This window comes from Dinoponera quadriceps, unplaced genomic scaffold (genome assembly GCF_001313825.1).
Source record: "Dinoponera quadriceps isolate SergipeBrazil2010 unplaced genomic scaffold, ASM131382v1 scaffold629, whole genome shotgun sequence".
NCBI lineage: Eukaryota > Metazoa > Arthropoda > Insecta > Hymenoptera > Formicidae > Dinoponera > Dinoponera quadriceps.
This window is the reverse complement of record NW_014554884.1, coordinates 514,552-534,312: the sequence shown is the minus strand read 5'-3', so window position 1 is coordinate 534,312 and position 19,761 is coordinate 514,552.

Below are 19,761 nucleotides of genomic sequence, written 5' to 3'. Positions count from 1 at the left end.
CACGCTGCACGTCGCGCGGTATGAAGTCGAATTTTTCGCCAGCGACAATATCGCAACGTTAATAGTTTCTGAGATAACGCGACCCTTCTCGCGAGCTGAGTTTTAAGAACGTTGCACGTAAATAATGAGGTATTCGTTGCTCAACTTCGAGTGTGCTTCAAACGGAATGCCGAATCGCGACTTAATTAATGAGCCCTGCTGAAATTCGCCAAGTTGAATAACGACGCACGTTCTCGTACAGTCGGCGTCACGTATGCTGTACTGTTCTCTAGACAGAAAAATATCTGATTTCCAATTCGTAAAATTGAAAATCGTATAAGTAATTCTAATTAACTGGACTTTAATTATCAAAGTTTTCATCTTGCGTACACATATGCAAGTCTGAAAATTATATAATCCGGTCGCACGAAATCCTGCACGAAATATGCGCAGCGTGGACGCACTGCGTGTGGACCCAAAGTTATCGCTTAAAATTGAGACTTGCGAGACTGCGAAAGGAAAACGCGGGAAAACATCTCGTAAGAAAAAGAAGAAGCGTAATCGCGCCGTTGTGCGCGTCAAGGGTATCGACAGGTGTATCATTTTGCGAGTTCACGTCGGCGAAACACGAGGTGCGCTTTCTCGCCGTTGGTGACGCCGATATGTGGCCTCCACCCCCTCCTGCCTGCTCTCCTGTATATTTATGTATATCGCATTATGCACGTGACGCGGGTGTATTGGTAAACACGGCGTACGTACGTGTGCGCGGGGTACGGTGACGGAATGGCGTTGGCATAGGGCGGCCTGGTAGTAGGGGCGGGTTTAGACCCTATCGATCACAAGCCTCGTCTACGACACACACAACGTGTGTCCCCTCGCATCGCAACCTATTTCTGTTAGGTCTCAAACGCGCGCGCGAGAAAGAAAGGAAGAGAACCGGGGAGGGGAGAGAAAGAGAGAGCGCGTGAATGTGGGAATTGTAAGGTCGTTGAAAATGAAGAGTAAGCGTCACGCAGATCGCGACGCTGTATTTTCCCACGCGGCGACACGTATCACAGTCTCTCTCTTTCTCTCTCGTTTTTCCGAGGAGACGTGCGAAATCGCGAGCGATAACATGCGCTTTGTCTAACGATATGCCCACGATGCATCGAGAGCACGTGATTCCGCGGTGTCGTTATTCTCCGAGATGGATTACACCGTCCGCGGAACGCGTCTTTCCGGGACGTGACAATTAGCACGCTGGAGAGAGAAGGCGAAAGATAGAGAGAGAGAGAGAGAGAGAAAATACTATTAAGATTTTTATATCTGATTTTGTGCGACACACGAGCAAATTTCGTCGGTGAACTTGATCCCATTTTGTTCATCGGTGGAAAAGAACTGTATCCTGTCCCACCGTGCGCGCCCACGCTCGGTAAAGCATGGGTTTCTCTGATAATATTCCAAAGCAATAAACATATTTCAAGGCTTCCGAGGGTGGTCGTGATTTTCTAGGCAACTGCCGGAACTTGAAAAATAATGGAACGTCGGAGTATAAGGTAATATACGTAATCGAGTTGCCTTTGAAAGCGGCGATAGTTCACCGCGCTTTTGCCGTGGCCGAGAGGCATTATCCCCAGCCAACAAGCAATATGCCGCTCGAACGTCGATTGAATGCATTTTGCGGAATCTTATTGTCGGCACTCGCGTTCTCACCATCGCCGTTGTGAAGTTCATCCCCCGTCAACCGAGCGCCCCTCCGCCGTCCGTCGGGTACGAACGAGCGCGAAGCACTCTCTTCATTTCTTCAAGCATTCATAACCGGCATTCATAACTGGCGCAATTTCGAAGGATTGATTAATGCGTTTTCGCTGCACTTTTCAGCATGCGCGCTCGCGAAACCGTCCGAAAGAGTAGATACAAATGGTGGAATTTACGTGCCAGCGGCGATACCAACAATAGCCGGAAATGCCGCTGGAAACGATATCAACGCCGGCGGTTGTGTTTATTGCGCGTATGCACAATGCTCGTGAAATTATATACGGCATCTGCGCCGATTGAACGTGCATAATAGGCGCATATCGTTACGTTTTACACTGTTATCGACGAAATGATTAGCGCTCGAATAAAAGTATTACGACTCTGTTAGCCGCGAAATCTCTCCATACTTTGTGCAGCATTGCCGGCGTGAAAAACTTTCAAAATCGGATATAGATACTGTAGAGATAAATTAACTCACGTGGTCGCGCATCTCTCGAAATAAGCCGATGTAATATAGGTCGAAAATATTGGATCCCCGTTTTATTTACCATACAATCGCGGGTTCCCGGCAATATAATCGAGCAACCGGCAAGTAACTCTTTGATCACGTCGTGGAAGCGCGTCGTCGTTGTTTCGCGAAACTTTTCGATTAACGTGAACGACATAGTCATACACTTGGATTGGCCGCGTGGATAAGTTTGAATGATTGTTCCGTCGACGAATTGGACGATCGATCAAAGTGATCATCACGCCCTCCCCTCCCCCGAGGCTTACGAGGCCAGCGGAGGGAGCGGCATCGATATGAAAGGGTGTCTAAAACTTGGGAAATGGGTCATATATTTTTCACGAGGGTAAAGGATGCGAGAGCAAACGGCTTCCCTGAGCGTTCGATACGCCTGGCCTAATATACCGCGATTGAACCTCCCAGCTGTACGCACCGTGTGTTGTCGGCAAACCAATCAATTCGCACCGACAGCATACGTTTACATCATTGATCAAAGCTCAACATAGATATTGTGCGATATTTTGGGAGCATCGTTACGATATGATTCGTTCATTTCTCAAGAATGCATAATATATAGCGTGTCTGATGAATCGGTCGATGCGGAAGCCCGCAGAGTAAAAGCAGCAAAACTGGCATGGGTATGGAAAGTCGGCATACCCGTGTTTCGCGGTTATAAAGTACCGAACTCTGTCGAACAATACGTAAACTCCGTCTGTTATTTACAGTAGGCGGAGCTGAAACCGCTGTTTCTGTTTATATATTATTTTAGTAGACAATATATATTTCGGTAGATAAACGTTACTGCTTTGCATCCGTACGCATAAATTTTAATTCTACGTTTCCATTAGGGTCTTAGAATCGAAAAACGAAATGGCACGTCGGTCTTGATACTTTTCCTCTATTTCAAAGAGTCGTCGGCGAAGAGCGACAGTCGAAGATTACTTGGGAAGGATTTAAAAGGGATTCATAGCTCGTAGTAATATAAACGCGCTGCGTTTATATCTTCCAGTAAGAATAAAAAACGACCGTAAGAAATCAAAGTCTCGGAAGAAGAGAAGAAGAAAATGCTACTCGACTGATGTCTTGAATTACGTGGATGGAGCGATTCGAATGATTGTGGATAACACAAGTGGGCATTATCAATCATAAAAGGAACGCATCCATTTTGCCGCGTCTGTTCGTGTTACCGGCGACGTAAAAGGGATGAAAGTGGAGTAAACCTTTCTATCGCGTTAACTTATGGCTCGCTTTGAAAAATATTTATATGTACACACGGACGCGCGGGGCCGCGTCTTTAACGGTAACAAAGACTCCGGCGGGAATACGCGTATCTATACATAACGGGGAAAAAAATCGATATATCTCGTTTCTCTCTCGCACAACGCGTCCGTTACTTATTTAGAAGAGAAATGACAGAAGAAGCGTTGCTTGCCGTCTTAAAAAAAAAAAAAATATTCATCTCAGCTTTCGCTCGAATTTATAGATTTCGCGAATTTGTCCCGAGCGCTTGGGAAATTGGATAGATCGATATGCGAAAACGTGTAATGCAATGTACGTGTCAACGTGTCAAACTCGCTCTCCGCGTGCAAAGCTCCAAATGATGGATGCTGAAAAAAATCTGTCCGCATCTAAAGTTTCCATTTCTCGCCCGTCTGCGTTCGCACGCGATTTCGTGATTTCGACGAGTGCAGGGTGGTAACTCTGTTTCGTTCGTAAAACAGACATTTTTTTTCTAAATTTAACACACCATTTTATATTTATCTTGTAATACTCTTTTGCAAAGTTTATTAATTTTATGCATGTATATTTCAGTTTTATATTCTTTCTACGTTATATTTTACATAGCTCTTCAAAAATACAAAGCAGATAACTTCTCAGATAAAGGAACGAGAGAATGGTCGGTTCTTATTCTCAAGCAATTTGTGAAGGCACACCGACGTTATCGAATACGCCCCAGGCCGCGCAGAGTTTCGCTCCGCGTTTCGGGCGCGGAAAAAGTTTCGAGTCGCCGCGTTAGCTGGCCAGATACGACCCAGATAAGACCGTCACTCGGCGGAACTTTCCGCCGAGTTCAGAGATCGCTCGAACGGACGGCAAAAAAAAAAATAAAATATACATGTATACATTTACCCCGCGAGATCTCCCGAGAGCTTCCCGCGAGACTCCGCTCGCGTGATTTACGCGCCGGCCGCGACGCCATCCATTCGCGGTTAAATGTGTATGACGTTACGTAAATATTCAAAAGTCCGCTGGGCGCGTCGAATGCATAACGACCGGATTAATGTCTAGCCTGCCGCTCTTCATTTTTACGGGTGGGCTTTTTCCACCATTTCGCCCGCCATACGCGACGAACTGCATAATGCATCTATGACAGCGTCTGGAGCGTTTTTTAGACAGGCTGCCACGTTACCCCGATTTCCCTGCTTCTTCGCCCCTTGTTGCTAATTCATCGTGGAATCGGGGGAAAGTAGGAGATACGCGCGCTTTGTGCTCGCGATAACCGTGTCATTTCATTCTTGTTACTGTATATCCTCGTCGCCTGTCCTTCCCGAGTCGCCGGTCGTTCCGTTTTCACGGTGAATCGTGAGCGAGCCCGTTCGTCATTTGCACGTTGCGATTTGCGTGCTCGTTTGCGTTAATCGAACTCGAATTAACCGGAGCGAGTGCAGGAGACCGCGCTTGTTATTCGGATTTAATAGCCAGGGAGAGATAGGTAGTTAAATAGATAGATAGAGAGAGAGAGAGAAGGAGAAAGAGAGAGGGGGAGGGAGAAGATAAACAGAGAGAAATATATTCCCGTTCATATTGAGCATTCTCTTGTCCAAAACGCGAATATCGAATATGTACGAACGAGATACTCGGCTCGGTACATTACACTGCGATTACGGAGGCGGGTCTAACGGGATTACTTTCGCGTATCGTATTAACTAAGCCGCGCAATTAACATATCAACGAACTGACGTGACACGTGTCATGCATTGCGAGACTAATCGTTGTGTATTTAGAGCCCGGCACGATTACACGTATATTAAACAATATCCGCGTATCACATCAGTCACGCTTGATATTCGAAATCACGCTCGTAAACGGAGTATTAACGCATACGTTTAACTTTTCCGCGGCCGCAAACCACCGGGACGGCAAAATCGCTTTCGTTATTTCCTTCTCTGACGGTATCGAAAAGTACACATCGAACGATAATAAAAATAATCGCACAGCGGTGGCAAAGCGATTGCGTCGTAAAACACAATCCCAATCGTTCGCGCGAAACAGGTGGATAAATTCTCGATTACGTTACGGGAGATGGGACGGGAGGAGATATCTATTCTGACGATATGTTACATGGAAAAAAAACTGCTATCAACTCAAGACTCGTATTCTCGTGTACAGGGTGTCCCAAAATTCTCGTACGCCGAATGTACGTAACTTTTATGAATTGAGAGGAAAAATGGTTGAATAGAAAAGGACACTACTTTCAAACTAAGAATCGTGTCAGTTTGAGGATATCGTTCTTCCTGTGCAATATTTTATATATTTCATACTTGCAATATTATATATTGTATACCTGTATATTACAAGAGTATATTGTATATTGTATATTTGTATATTATAATATTTTTAACGGGACCAAATAGAATTTTTTTCACGTAAGCAAATTTTATCTCCACATAAGAACAGATATTCTTGCTTATATATGAGAATGAGTCTTGAATTTTGATATTAATCCTTTTTTCTTTTCGTGAAATCGGAGCGTGCTTATTAACGAAGAAAATATTCATGATTAATTATCGATCCCCTTCTCGCTTCACTTATTTACTTCTCTACTTGTATCAATTTTTCAAGAGGGCATCTGGAGTTGCACTCTCGGAGAATTAATAATTCCAGCCGATGATGCTGCGGTACCGCTGTCGCTCGGATTTTTTTTTAGAGCGCGCACCGATTTCATCTCGCGCACGTGCGAGTCTACGTCGGCAATTTCCGGCGGACGCGAGATTCACCCGTTGAATAAATCGAGACCGCGCTGTATAGGAGCACGTTTTGAAGTCCCGCGGAGAAAGTCGCCGCTGCTCGATCGGCCGGATCGGGTTAACGCGTCTCGATCAAATTTCAATGACTCAGAAACACCGAAGCAGAAGCTGCAACGGCGACCGGGGCCCTCGGTGGAGACGCGAAAAGCGAGAGGAAAGAGACTCTTTCGCCGAATGGAGACATCGAGGCGAGATAAGCGGCAGTGTCATTTTCGCGAATGGTCACCGCATCGCCGTAGTATCAGTCGTATCGGAACTCGACGACTGTCCCCTCCTCTCCTCTGGTTCCCTCTCTGTTCTCGGTTTTCCGTCTATCAATCGAGCGGGACGCGCATCCCCGACGAGAGAACGCGCGCATTCACGAGAGACCCGGACGGAGATTCTCGCCGATCGCTTTCCCCGTGAACGCCTCGGACTCTTTTCCTTATCCGATCGTTTCTAACGCTTTTATCGCGCGCACTCGTTCGACCGACACACCGTCGCTGTGTAAGAACATCTCCGAGCTCTGCTTTATAACCCGCGAACGTACTATTTGTCGTGCGGAGAATCGTTCCGCGACGTCGTGTCCGGCTGTGCGCAATAAATCTTCGAGCTCTCCGAGTTAATGGAATATACCTGTGTGTTTCCGTGAATCTATCGTCCGAACGGCTTACTTTGAAATACGCTCTAAAGATTCTGTTAGCTTCATATTCGATATTTGGAAAGAGAGAGAGAGAGAGAGAGAGACAGAAGAGAAGGGAGAAAAGTATCTTTGAAATTTTCCCCTCTGATTTACCGTCCCCAGATTCGCGTTACTCCCCTTGGAATCTTATTAGAGAATGGTAACTGATGTGCAATAAAATTTCAGGAATGTGAATTTTACTAAAGGCAGTTATTGACCTGCACTGTAATGCAATATAACGCGCACGCACACATAGTGGATATCGCATATTTGGAGTTTGCGGAAGTCTGCCAGACGAGGCATCGGTGGTACTTAAGGTGGTATGCTTAGTTAGTCCAGCTGTATGTATGCATACACGACGGGCCTGACGTCAGAAGCGAGGAAGTTTCCTCGGCGAATGATGTTTTTGCAGAAGCGTATACACATACAGTTATGGAGCAACGTTTTAAAAATATGTATGTTAAAGTGTGCCGAGAAGAGTGCAGCCTGGCTATGTTATTGTCCGGAGATTCTACAAAGTAGATAAAAACCGTATCAGACCAGGCAGGATGCCACGCCAACATATTAAGGTAATTGGTCCGTAAATGTATTTTCCTAGGAATTTCCTCGAGCATATTAATCGCAAGATTAGCTCGAAAGCAAATATTAGCGGCATATTTGTCGAAACGTGAATCCGCACATGTATACGTGGAGAAAAGTGATTTGCTGGCACAGCGAATTTTATGTTATTGCAGAAATATCTGATCGGTTATAAAGATATTATAAGCGATATCTGCCGGTTATAAAGGTACTATAAGCGTCGGAGCGTGAGAAACAAGATTATTTCTCTACAAGTTTTTAAATATCATGTAATTTTGATATAATATTCTCTTACTACGCAAAGCTGTGTCAAAGCTGTATATCATAAATTACGTTTATAAATATTTAGTACAGATTCGTCGAGCTGCTTTGTGTCGCATTAACTACCTCTCTAACAATATTGTCACGGACCAATTACCTTAACGGGTTCTTTCCTCGAGCACGCGAAACAATTTTTCCACAATGGGGATCCCGCTTTCGCGATCTCACAGCTCCAGCTTCCGATCTCTTTTCGCATGAAAGCACGCTCACCGGAGAAACTTCCTTTGCGCTTCCTGCACGACATAACATACGAATATCTAAAGTGATTAGCATACCGCTTTGATTACCATAGAGCGAACGGCGTTCATCCGCTCCGCAGCGCGCGAGTTATGACGTCCTCAAAAAATCCGCGACCCGGTATTTCGGCGGTCGGCGGGAGCGGCGACGGACAGGTTGTGATTCGCGAACGGAACCCGTCCCGGTCGTGTCGTCGACGTGCCTCTTTTCTCATGCGTGTGCACGCGCATTCCGCGCAAATTACGATGCAGGTGCGTCTCCCGCGATCTCTCGTGACACGAGAAGCGGCTGATTTGCAACTTGTGCTGTCGAAGGGACGACTACGACGGCGATAACGGAATCTTCGTTTCAGCATGCACGAGCCAGACGCAGCCTGAGCGCGATGCGACATCGAATTAAAGGGGGAAAGCGGATTCTCGGGTTGTAATAATCTTTCAAAGGTATCCAAATTTTAAGTGTTTTCGATTCTGTTTTTTTGTTTTCTGTATTGAAAATTTTCAATAACACAGTCTAGTCACTGAGATAAGCAAGATAATAAATGAAAATGCTGTAGGCCTGTAAAATATGACGATGGGAAAAATATAGATTAAAACTGTACTACACGTATTATACCGTATACGGTCGAACATTACAAAAATAAACATTACTAAACTTTATTTATAATATGGTATTATTCAATAAATTACTTATCGTTGACTTGTAACTTTAATTCTCATAAAAAGATAGCTCGAGAAAAACTTCAACGCGTCGAAAAGTCAACCAACGCTAAGAACATAACCAAACGCGCTTGCAGCCGGGAACTGTCACTTCAGCTCCGCCTGCTGCACTCAGTAGATGAAGTTCATGTATTATTCGACAGAGTTCGGTACTTTACAGCCGAGAAACATGAGTGTGTCGACCTTCCATATGTCAGTGTTGGCGTTTTTCCTCTGATAATTAAAAAAAAAATCTTTTCACATATATTCAACTCCGTCGAGCAGTACCGTTTATAGAAAGAGAGAGAATTTTCGCCGTGTGTGATCGAAGTAAAAATCATAAGTTTTCGGCAAATAGCAAACTTTAACATCACTATGAGGAATGTTCCGGAAGTACGAATGAAAGTAAGTCGGCGAATCGGTGACGGTTCTCTCATTCATGGGAGCTGAAGGAGACGCGAATTCGCTTGTGACAGCAGCAAAAAGGAAGCAACAGCGAATCTGCTTCCTTTCGGCCGATTCGTCATCGTCCATCTGCAAAACGGGCGGCGTCAAATTGTAATTCGTGTAAGTACTTTATTACAAAGGCGTGGTGCTCGCGGAATGGTGCGGGCGTTGAGTTTTTTGAGCCTGATACGAAACGAGAACGCGTCGAAGAACAATGTGAGACAATGTTGAGAAGTCAAGAACATGTTGAGACAAAGGCGGCGGAACGTTAGATTAATATGAAACGATAAAGGGACCGTATTCTCGAGCCGTGAAGATTATCCTCCATCACTCGGTATCTCGATTGTCAGAGCCAAGCGAGTCGATATCTCATTTTCAAATAGCTGTCGCCTGCGCGATAAAAAAAACTGATACGTGTCTTCTAAACGAAAAAGAGAAGAAAATNGGGGGGGGGGATACTCCGAGGGAATACTTGTAATCTCTCTCTCTCTCTCTCTTCCTCTCTCTCTCCTTCGAGCAGGTTTGTCGATCTACTGTTCGCTCGTCGTCCTCGTTTTATATCGATGACCCGTGACACATATTTATCCGATGAACGCTTTAATTGGAACAAGCGCGTACGTTGAGGTTAAATCACTTATGCATCTAACAGAGCAACGTTCTCCGATTAAGGTCGACGAAAAACCGTTTCTCTCTCTCTCTCTCTCTCTCTCCCCACAATGTTTGTATCAATTATTTGCCAGCGTTAAGTTTATGCGGCAATTGAGTCGCTACGACGAGTTAATTCCAGGACGCGATCGAAGACGGAGATTTAATCGCTTTCGTGTTCTTTCGACTGTGTGTATCCAGAGCATATAGATGCTTTCATTCCGATATGGTCATTGAATATTTTAATAGTGTTTCGGTTACTTCGTGGTGTGCGCAATCTGGGACACGATTTGTTTGCGGAACAAAGAGAGAGAGAGAGAGAGAGAGAGCTCCGTTTAACCGTAGGAAACTCTCCTCACGGATTTTTCCGAACAAATTTATTTTGGAGATCCAAAGCAAACGGAATTTCTCTCTCTCTCTCTTCTTGTTTCTCCGTGCGATCACGCAACGTCTCAGAGACGATTAAAATTAATCGTCCGAAGTCGCAATTTTCCGCGAGCCGAGGCTCCTTGTGTGACTTCTTAATTCAAAGTGGGTAAACGGCTGCAGTTGGAAAATTATACGTTGGAAAATTATACAGCGGGCTTTCAACGAAACGTTGAATTCCGCTGTAATACCCGATGACGAGATCCGTATTTTCGCGCGCATAACGCAACGGCAAAATAAGCAGCGGGCCAATGCGCTGTTCCGTTTTCAGTCCGTGAATTTAATTTCCCCAGATATTACAAGCCATTTGCCCTCCCCTTTTTTAACCGTGTAATCCTAAGGGATGACTAGGTCCGAGCACGGAAGCTTATTGCTCCATTCGCCAAGTGCAGCGACTTGTAACAATTAAATTTTCGAAATATGCAGAACCGGGTTATCGCCGGCGATATCGTCTCTCAGTGAGATGATGGTTCATCCCGTAGGATCATCACGTAACAATTATACATGTATTTATACACAGGCATGTTGCGGCAAATGTGGTGCAACAATAACGATTTAATAATGCATCATATCGCGTCCCTGGGCGAAATGGTTGCATACGTTGCTCTCACAAATCGAGCAATAATTAACAGTTCAACGGTACGCTTGAACTTCGCGTATTATGCATGAATAATTTTTAATTAACAGGTTCCTCCCACCCAAGTGCAGTATATTCAAATAGCATCTCCGTGATATCACGCGAATTACATTGCGAATAACGCTCATATGGTTGTATTGCGCGGAAACGGTAATACCCACGGCGACGCAACGTAAAACATCCGGGTAAACCGTCGAAAATTATAAATCGCGCGCGGTTCCTCCGCCCGCGTTAATTAGTTGCGCGATAAATGGTGAAACGAACGGAGAAGTTGGATCGCAACGATTCGCGTGTCCGCACGAATTTTTATCCGGCCTCGTGTGATCGAGGATCACGTCGAGCCGCGATAACAGCGAATAAGCTTCCGCCCGGATCGTCGTGGAACAATGTAGATTAAAAGTTCACCGCGCGAAAATCTATTAAACGCCCCGTTGCGGGTCAGAATAGATACGCTCTATCGCGAGATCGTTTGTCGGTTGTATCCAAATCCCGTTGCGCCCCGGTGGCCGCCGATAATTTCGATCGCCGGTCGTACAAGCAAGAAGATAATCCAATTGTAAAATAATCTTAAAATGGCCTTAACAAGATGTAACCTTAAATGAGAGAAGTCGGTTTTATTCAACAGTAGAAATATTTTTACACTTTCCCGAAGCATGAAGACTACGAGATATTTTTAGACATTTAGTTACCCCCGTGATGAATATTAACGAGCCGCAACACGTCGCAAATATGAAGCAATTGCCGTGGGTGAACGCGCGTTAGCTGAAAATTCNAAAAAAAAAAAAAAAAAAAAAAAGATAGGAAGTCGAATTAAACGTGAAATTCGATTACGCGCTTGTCCGTTCCACCTTTGCGATTGATGTCGAATGTAAACTCACCCACTCTTTGTGACTAACCGAAATGCGAAACGCGATTCCGATTCGCATTATTCAAACGAGCGTAACGCTTCTGATCGTAACATGCAACGTCATAAATACACGCCGGTAATACGATCGTGTCGAAACGAATGGTAAATTTTTCAACGGCATAAACGGAAAAAGAAATCGTGCTGCAGAATCATACTCGAGACACTCCGGACGTTGGATTCGTCAAACGTATTCCGCGACCGGTGTTATACAACCGATGTTTAATTTGCCGGCCACGGCCATTACCGTTGCCTCTGATTACATATTCACCGGATCTTCACGCAGCTACGCTGAGAAATCGCGCGGGAACTAAAGTCGCGCGATAATCTTCACTCGACCGAGTAGGTCCCGCAAGTGAAACATAATTCGAGCGCTTAACGGTAAGACGGGAGGGTTACAGGTATATCTAGCCACGGATAACAGGCATTCTCCGCTGCTGTGTTACGGTAATCGCCATTAACACCATCACCATCCCTGTTTACACATATTAATAGAGAGACGGTTGATAGAGAAACAGGCGAGCGAACGATAATATGTAGATACATGTAGATGGGAGGCAGAACTTATTGTCACATATTTTACATATTGATTTAAAAAATTTTTTATATAATTTATGCTTTTATTTTTTATTTCTATAAACTCGTAACTCCAGGTATGCTGAAGAGGATCCAAATTGGAAGCGAAACATTCGCTTGGAATATATTTGTGATTCACAATATTAAATTATTCGTCTTAACAACATCTACGGTGTGACTTTTAACTTTTTTGTTGTATACTTTGAAAGTCGTTAAAATAATACTTAAGTGATAAAGAAAAATGTATGCAATATTTCACAATATCACGTACATTTTAACGTTAAAACTACCGACGATTAACGTGTTTTTTACTTAACCGGAGCAGTTTAAATAGGATTTCTGAAAAAATACGTAGTGCAAAGGAAACAAAATATTTATTCGTTTACACATTGCGAGAAAAATTACGATTAAGCTGCTGCTCATTACAGCGCGGAAAAATGCATGAAAAGAACGACACTTCGATATCGAGATGCAGATTAGAGAAGTTGCGATACACAGAAGATGTGCGAGTCGGGAAAGGGGCGTCGAATTTCAGAGTTGCCAAATGCGCGTAACACAGGCGGAGAAGTTTTGAACAAACCGCTTCGATGGAAACTTAATTTCCCCGGAGTCAGACAAGCGCTATCAAATTTGCACCGATCGAATCACCGGGAACACGTCGATCCCCTTTGCAGAAACGATACTCTCAACGAGACTAACGGGAAAAGGTAGATAAAACAAATAACCAAACCGGTATTTAGGTGAATAAATCGACAACGTTTTGGATATTGTACGATTAATTTATCCAGCTCGCAAACTCTTTTTAGCAAGAGAGAGAGAGAGAGCCCGATCAATGAAAATAAATACTCTCCGTAATGCCACGATTGTTTGTAGGATTTTTGTTTGAATGTAAAAATATTTGCAAGGCAAATGCAGACAACATCGCATAATCGTGATGGATCGGTATATATTTTAAAGNGGGGGGGGGGGGGGGGATAATCGACAGTGCGTTTAAATGCAACGTAAGTTACGATCGCGTGTTGCGCGGGATATTTCCTTCTCATCTGAAAGACAAACAACAACGCAGAGCGGGAAATAACAGTGTGCTCGATGTTTGGTTCAATGTTACCGAATTCACACGCCCGTCTGCATTTATTGAATTATTCGCGTTAAGTATTTATTATTTTGCAAATTTATATGCACGTTATGATTACAATGTTTCGCGTTTGGTTAGTACAGGTAAGGGAGGGAGGGAAGGGGGAGGCGATGTTATCGTGTTGCCACGCTACGTGATGCGTTGCATTTGTGGAATACTCCGCATTTTAATGCGTGTGCACACATCCAATTGCGTTTTCATTATTCAGCAACGACGCGAAATTTCCTAAAAGCCGTCAGGATACGACGGGATAATTAAAAGTAAGTCAACGATGGCGTTCATTCCTCCGGCGGAATGAAAATTTCGTTGATACACAGTACAGAAAGTAAAATTGAAATATTAATTGCGCGCGATTTTACATTCTCTCTCAGTCGATCAGGCACAGTTCGGCGTTTTTCCGGTACAATCTCGTCGAAAAGCCAGTTAACTAAAGTGTTCCGTCGAATAAGTCCACGTAACGATTGAAGATTGAAAAATCGGGAAAGGACCGCCGGAAAATCGCCGTATATTCTAAAACTGTCAATCAACTGTATCTCTTCCCCTATTTAGAAAAATGTTGCCGTTTTGCGTCCATGCGCATAAATTTTAATTCTACACCTACGATAGAATTTTAGAAGCCAGAAACAAAGTGGTGTGTCGGACTTGGACCTTTTTCCTCGACGTATCGAACTCCGCTTCGTTCGACACGCCGTCGGAAGAACATCCTTTCGTTAGAAAGCATCCGCAGTGGCGGCACGTGGTGATTTAATAGGAAAAGTTGGCGGATCGTGCGGCACGAAGCGAATCGTAGACAAGCGTCACCTTTCTCCGCGGTAAACTCGCCGCGCACGAGACTGGAAGCTGGAGGAGGAGACTCGCGAGTCTAAATAATCGGTCCGTCGATTGTCGGACCGCAAGGCTAGGAGGAAGTTTCTGGCTTTCCTGCAACGGATGTATGAGCGTTCCTCTCATGGTGCAGGTTGTGCCGAGCGGTATGCAGGACAGTAGGTCGCCGTCAGCGTCTCGGCCGGTGGCCCCCCTTCTCCCCCGCCGTTCTCTCTTTTCTTCTTCTTCCTTCCTGCCCCTACCATGCGTGTCCTGTTAAGAGAGCAGTTCACGATTGTCTCTTTCTCTCTCTCTCTCTCTCTCTCTCTCTCTATTTCCTGCGAAGCACGCGACTTGTTAATCCGCCAAGTTTTCTGACAGGTGAATCGACAATTGACATCATAACTTTCTCGGTACGTGCGAATAACAATTTTCATGAGGTTAACAAAAACAATTTTGTGAAACGGAAGGAGGGAGAGAGAAGAGGGGGAATTGGTATAGAGAAAGAGAGAGGACTTTCGCGTCATTTCCATGCGGCTTCTTTGTGCTTCTCCGTATTCGAAGTGATTTGTCTTCCGCAAGCGAGCTCTTTGCTCCCCTTCCTTTGACTTGCTCATCACTCGATGTCAGCGATACTCACTTCCTGCTCACGACGTCGCGAATACATCTTCCACCGTTACGTGGATCCTGCCCATCCTGCTCTCTAAAATGCAATCACTATATTATCACCGAGAAGCAGTCAATAGTCATTAACAGATCATAGATACAGATCTACAGAGAACACTGTTTCACTCACTGATTCAATTAGTGACATTTTCACTGATTCCACACTGATTGAACACTAAGAGAGTGCACAATTTCATACCTACCTGCCTTATCCACCATCAACCTACCCTTTCCGCGTCTTCTTTCGCTCTTCCTGCCGCTTTCTCGCTCGCTCACCCGCGCACTCACTCATTCACGTACTTCACTTGATGTTTTTCGCTCGATCTCTTTCACCGTTTCCCCCCTTTCTCTCCCCTTCGTTCTTCGCTCCCACTACCACTACTCTTCGCCCCTCGTTCTCACCTCCCTCCTTCTCTCTCTCTCTCTCTCTCACTCTTTCGTTCTTCCTCTGTCCGACTCCCCGTTCCACCTCATCCCACGTGCTGGATCATCTCGTGAGAGCCGTTTGGCTCTCGCGAGATCCTCCACTCTTCTTCCACCACCAAGCTCCGCGCAGCGGGACCTTACGTATCCCCGAAGACAGACGGCGATTTCGTTACTCGCACTCGCGGCCGGCATGTCGGATCATTCGAAATTCGTCAGCAACAACACGGACCGCCACGAGCCCGGCGAGTACCGGTCCTGAATAAGTGCCCGTGGATCCGAGCTCCCGCGATACTGTGAATACGTGACCCTCTGTGAAGTTGCCCGATCGTGAGATTCGAGGTCACCCTAAGACGATGGCCCTCCGCCGCGAGTACTGATCCACCTCCGGAAGTTTACTCGCGGTGTGGATATTCCCGGATTTAAGGATCAGCGAGTGCTCCGCCGTTATCGCGATACTTCAGTAAGTCTTCGATTAATATGCTAAGCCGATCCCCGCTGGGGAAGCGGGGAATTTTCACGCGAAAATAATTGACGAGGTAAACGAATATAAAATCTTAATATCGTATCAATATCGCGTTATGTCGATGCCGTCGTTACGAGTGAGCCACGAATCTTCGACGGGATAATCTCAAATGATCCTTCGATACTTGATGTCCTTCGTATCTGCGAAATCACTTTTTTCGGTTCTTACGCATTCTGGACACGAGAAAAATTCGTATCAATTCGAGACTCATATTCTCTATGCATAAGCAAGAATATGTAATCTTATGTGAAGATGAAACTTGCTTACGTCAAAAAATTCTATACAGTTTCGCTAAAAATATCGTATTCCTGTTATTCAAGACTAATTTTCGTGAATTGAGAAGACAAATATTGGATAGAAATAACGGTGTCTCCAAACTAAGAATTGCATCAGTTTGAAAACAACTTTTATCTTCACACAAAATTATACAGAGTGTCTTACAAATTTTTTAATTTCGCGACTTTTAATTTTACTTTGAATTGTATATATTTGCTTATATATGAGAATATTAGTCTTGAATTGATACTAATTTTTTTTCATGTAGATTGTACGGATGATCGATAAAATTATATATAGAACATCAATAATAAACGAGAAATATTGAAAATTATACACGCGAATTAAAAGATAAGAGCACTTGTTTTAATTGGCTACTTTCCTAAACAGTCTCTCGGCGTCTCGGAACTTTTTAATAATAACTTTACTAATTAAGATAACCACTTGCCACATCCATTTCCAAAATTTAGCCAGCCCACGCGTACATGTCCGTTATTTAAAAAATCAAATTACGTCCGATAGTAGCGTAGAATTTAGTAATGAGCTCACACAAATTTAACGTATTAACAGTGCTGTCACATTAATTTGTAATCTCGTCTCGAAACTCATATCGGAAGACTAAGATCCAGACGCGAGATTCAATTAACGCGCCCGTAATAAGAACACTTTTTACTCCGTTACGTGCTGTTCCTTTTAATTCATAACAAACGTTAATTACTTTTTAATTAACCTGACAGTTGTTCCTCGCAGTTTTTTTTCTCAAACGCGTTACGAAATACATGTTCCCTCGTTATCCCCGGCATCCTTCCTCGAGAACTTAATTAAGGTAATAGTAACTTTAGCAAATCCTGAAAAATTCACTTCTACGCATATAGAAATTCTATATGCCCATACATACGAGTAATTAAAAAATTTGTAGCCATATACAAGTGGAGCATGACGAACCTACCTCTTTTACTGCCGCGATAATTTAGCCATGATAAAAAGTTGGGGAGGAAAAACGTTTCATTAAATACACATTGAATTTATTAAAAAGTCCGGCTTATACGTATCAATCGCTCCGCTGTTAAAATCTGAACATTTCAGGTTTAAAACGCGACGGCATGTATGTGTGTGTGTATTATGCGATACATTCATTCGGCACAAAAAGGATTCTCATTGGCGAAATCAACGTATGATTCAAGTCACTCTTCCTCGAATCGATACACCCGCATCTGTCGTCTAGTATTCTCGCGCGATTGAACAATGCTCGACTCGATTATTACGCATGCAGACGACCCATCCTTTCCTCCCTTTCCCTCGGTATCTTTTATGCAGTATCTTTTTCACGCCAGCGAGCCCTATCGCGCCGTAGAAGGCACATGTTGCCGGCAAAAATAAACTGAAATTTGCTAGCCATTCACGTCTGATGCGCCAGCAAGATTATACACCGCGATTCCGGCATCCGATGCATCATGCATGCACCTTCCATTTCTGACGCTACCGGGTGTCCCGCCACTACCGGGTAAATATTTTACTCCGGGCCAGAACGCGGCCACGTACGCAGAGAGTGCACGAGGAAGAGACGTTTCTATAGGAGAAAAGTGGATTCTACCTTCATTTTTGATAACTCCCCGTTCGACTTTTATCCTTTTCCACGTCTTCTTGCTTTACCGCGCGGGCCTACGTAGCGCTCTCCGGGAAATCGAAGAAGCGCATCATGGAGAACATTAATATCAAACTCTACGGATCACGCTCTCTGTGTCGATTTCCCCTCGTTGGAAATTCTGTCTCGGGAAGGCCTTAATCGCGGAAATGTATCTTTATAACGAGCGGGGACGAATAAAATTTCACCCGTAACTCTCGAATGTTGTTCTCCGAGCAAAATCCGCCTCGAACGCGGCGGAAATTCAGCGAAACTCGCGTGTACGCGATAAAAACGTTTGTTACCCGTGTATGCTTCACCGCAATCGAATTTCGACACTTGCCGCACAAAAGAGACGCCGATATAAGTCCGGGAATTTATGCAAAGTCCTCGGCCGTATCCCGCGCGTATTGCATCGCGGCGGATGCATCTCGGCCGAGCGTGTATCAGAAGGAGAAGACACGGTTCACATACACGTAAATAATTCCGTTCGCAGGTCCAGCCCGCGCCGAGAAGTGGACCGGTCAGCCCCGAGGCTGTAGGCCAGTCCGTATTTCGTACGCGAAGACCGGGCGGAGGGAAAATCGTGCTTCGCACCGAGCGAACAAGCGAGCGAAAGAAGTCGGAGAATTTGGCTGTAGAGGGAAGGAAAGAAAGTCACGATCGTTAACCGGCTCGGACACTCCACGAGGTCAAAAAACGAGAAGATTATTTACGGAAGATCGATCGGCGCGCGCTGAATCGCGGAGATAATTGCGCGACGGTAATGAGGCCGGCTTAGGCGGCGAGTCGATGCCGAGCGAAGATATCAACAAGTGTAGAAAAGAGGTTGAGAGAGAGAGAGAGAGAGAGAGACTCCGTAGCGAGCACAAAAGCACCCGCGAATCAAGAACGAAATGTTCCCGCCGGCTGTTCCGGAGGAGCGGAGAATTGTGAAAAAGCTCCCTGACGTGGGAGAGAATAGCGGTTAGAAAATTAGACGGCGCTCCGACGGCTGCCTCCGAGGCGGCTTACGTTTTCCCGGCGACCAGACGTGCGGAAAATCGCGAGGGAAAAGGAGAGAAAGAGAAAGGTCTCAAGGACAAAGCGAAGTCAGAGCGAAGAAAAACTAAGGGTCGAATGAAAGTAATCAGCGCGCGCCGCTCTAATGGATGCGACTATAAAAAAAATCGATTTTTCAAACATTACCACTGCTGAGAAGAATCAATGCGAATTACGTCCGTCTTACGGCGTACGTAAGACGGAGGACATGTGTAGAAAGGAAGATTGTTTCCCGGTAGTAATTTAAACATTATCCCCGCGCGTCGGAAAATTCGTCGGTCACGGAAATTTCAAAAGTCGCTTCGGCGAACGAGAAAAGCAAGCTAGCGAGTTCTCTCTCGTTTCTCGACGACGACGTGCAAATAAGAAGCAAATGATCGTGGGGAGTAAATTGACGTAAGAAGGTACACATTGGTACAGCCGAAACGAAAAGATTATCGCAGGAGAAATAACAAATGTTTGTACGGGAGAAACTCGAAGACTGTGCAATCGAAAAACCCGTTTCTCGCGAAGGAAACGAATAATCAACAGACGAGCTTCTCGACGATGAAATCTCAAGAACCTTAATAAGAGGACAAACACGTGTTTAGGTTTACTTTCACCGAAACCATCGTGTCGAATTAATCGACGCGTGCGCGCGTAAAGTAGATACTCGCGCGCGGACGAGTGACAGTGAGATCGGTAGAAACCATAGAGTGGAACATTCGAAATCGATTCGGGTGGATAAAGGGGACCGGGCTGCCGAGGGAGATAGCTGGTGTGTGCGACTGACGTAGTCGAGCGGCGCGTAAATTGGCGAAAGCAACGTGTATACGCCGGATCCAACGTCGCGACAGACTCGCCCCCTCTCGAGTACGTGGAAAAAAGTATCAATTTGCGAGAGTACAAC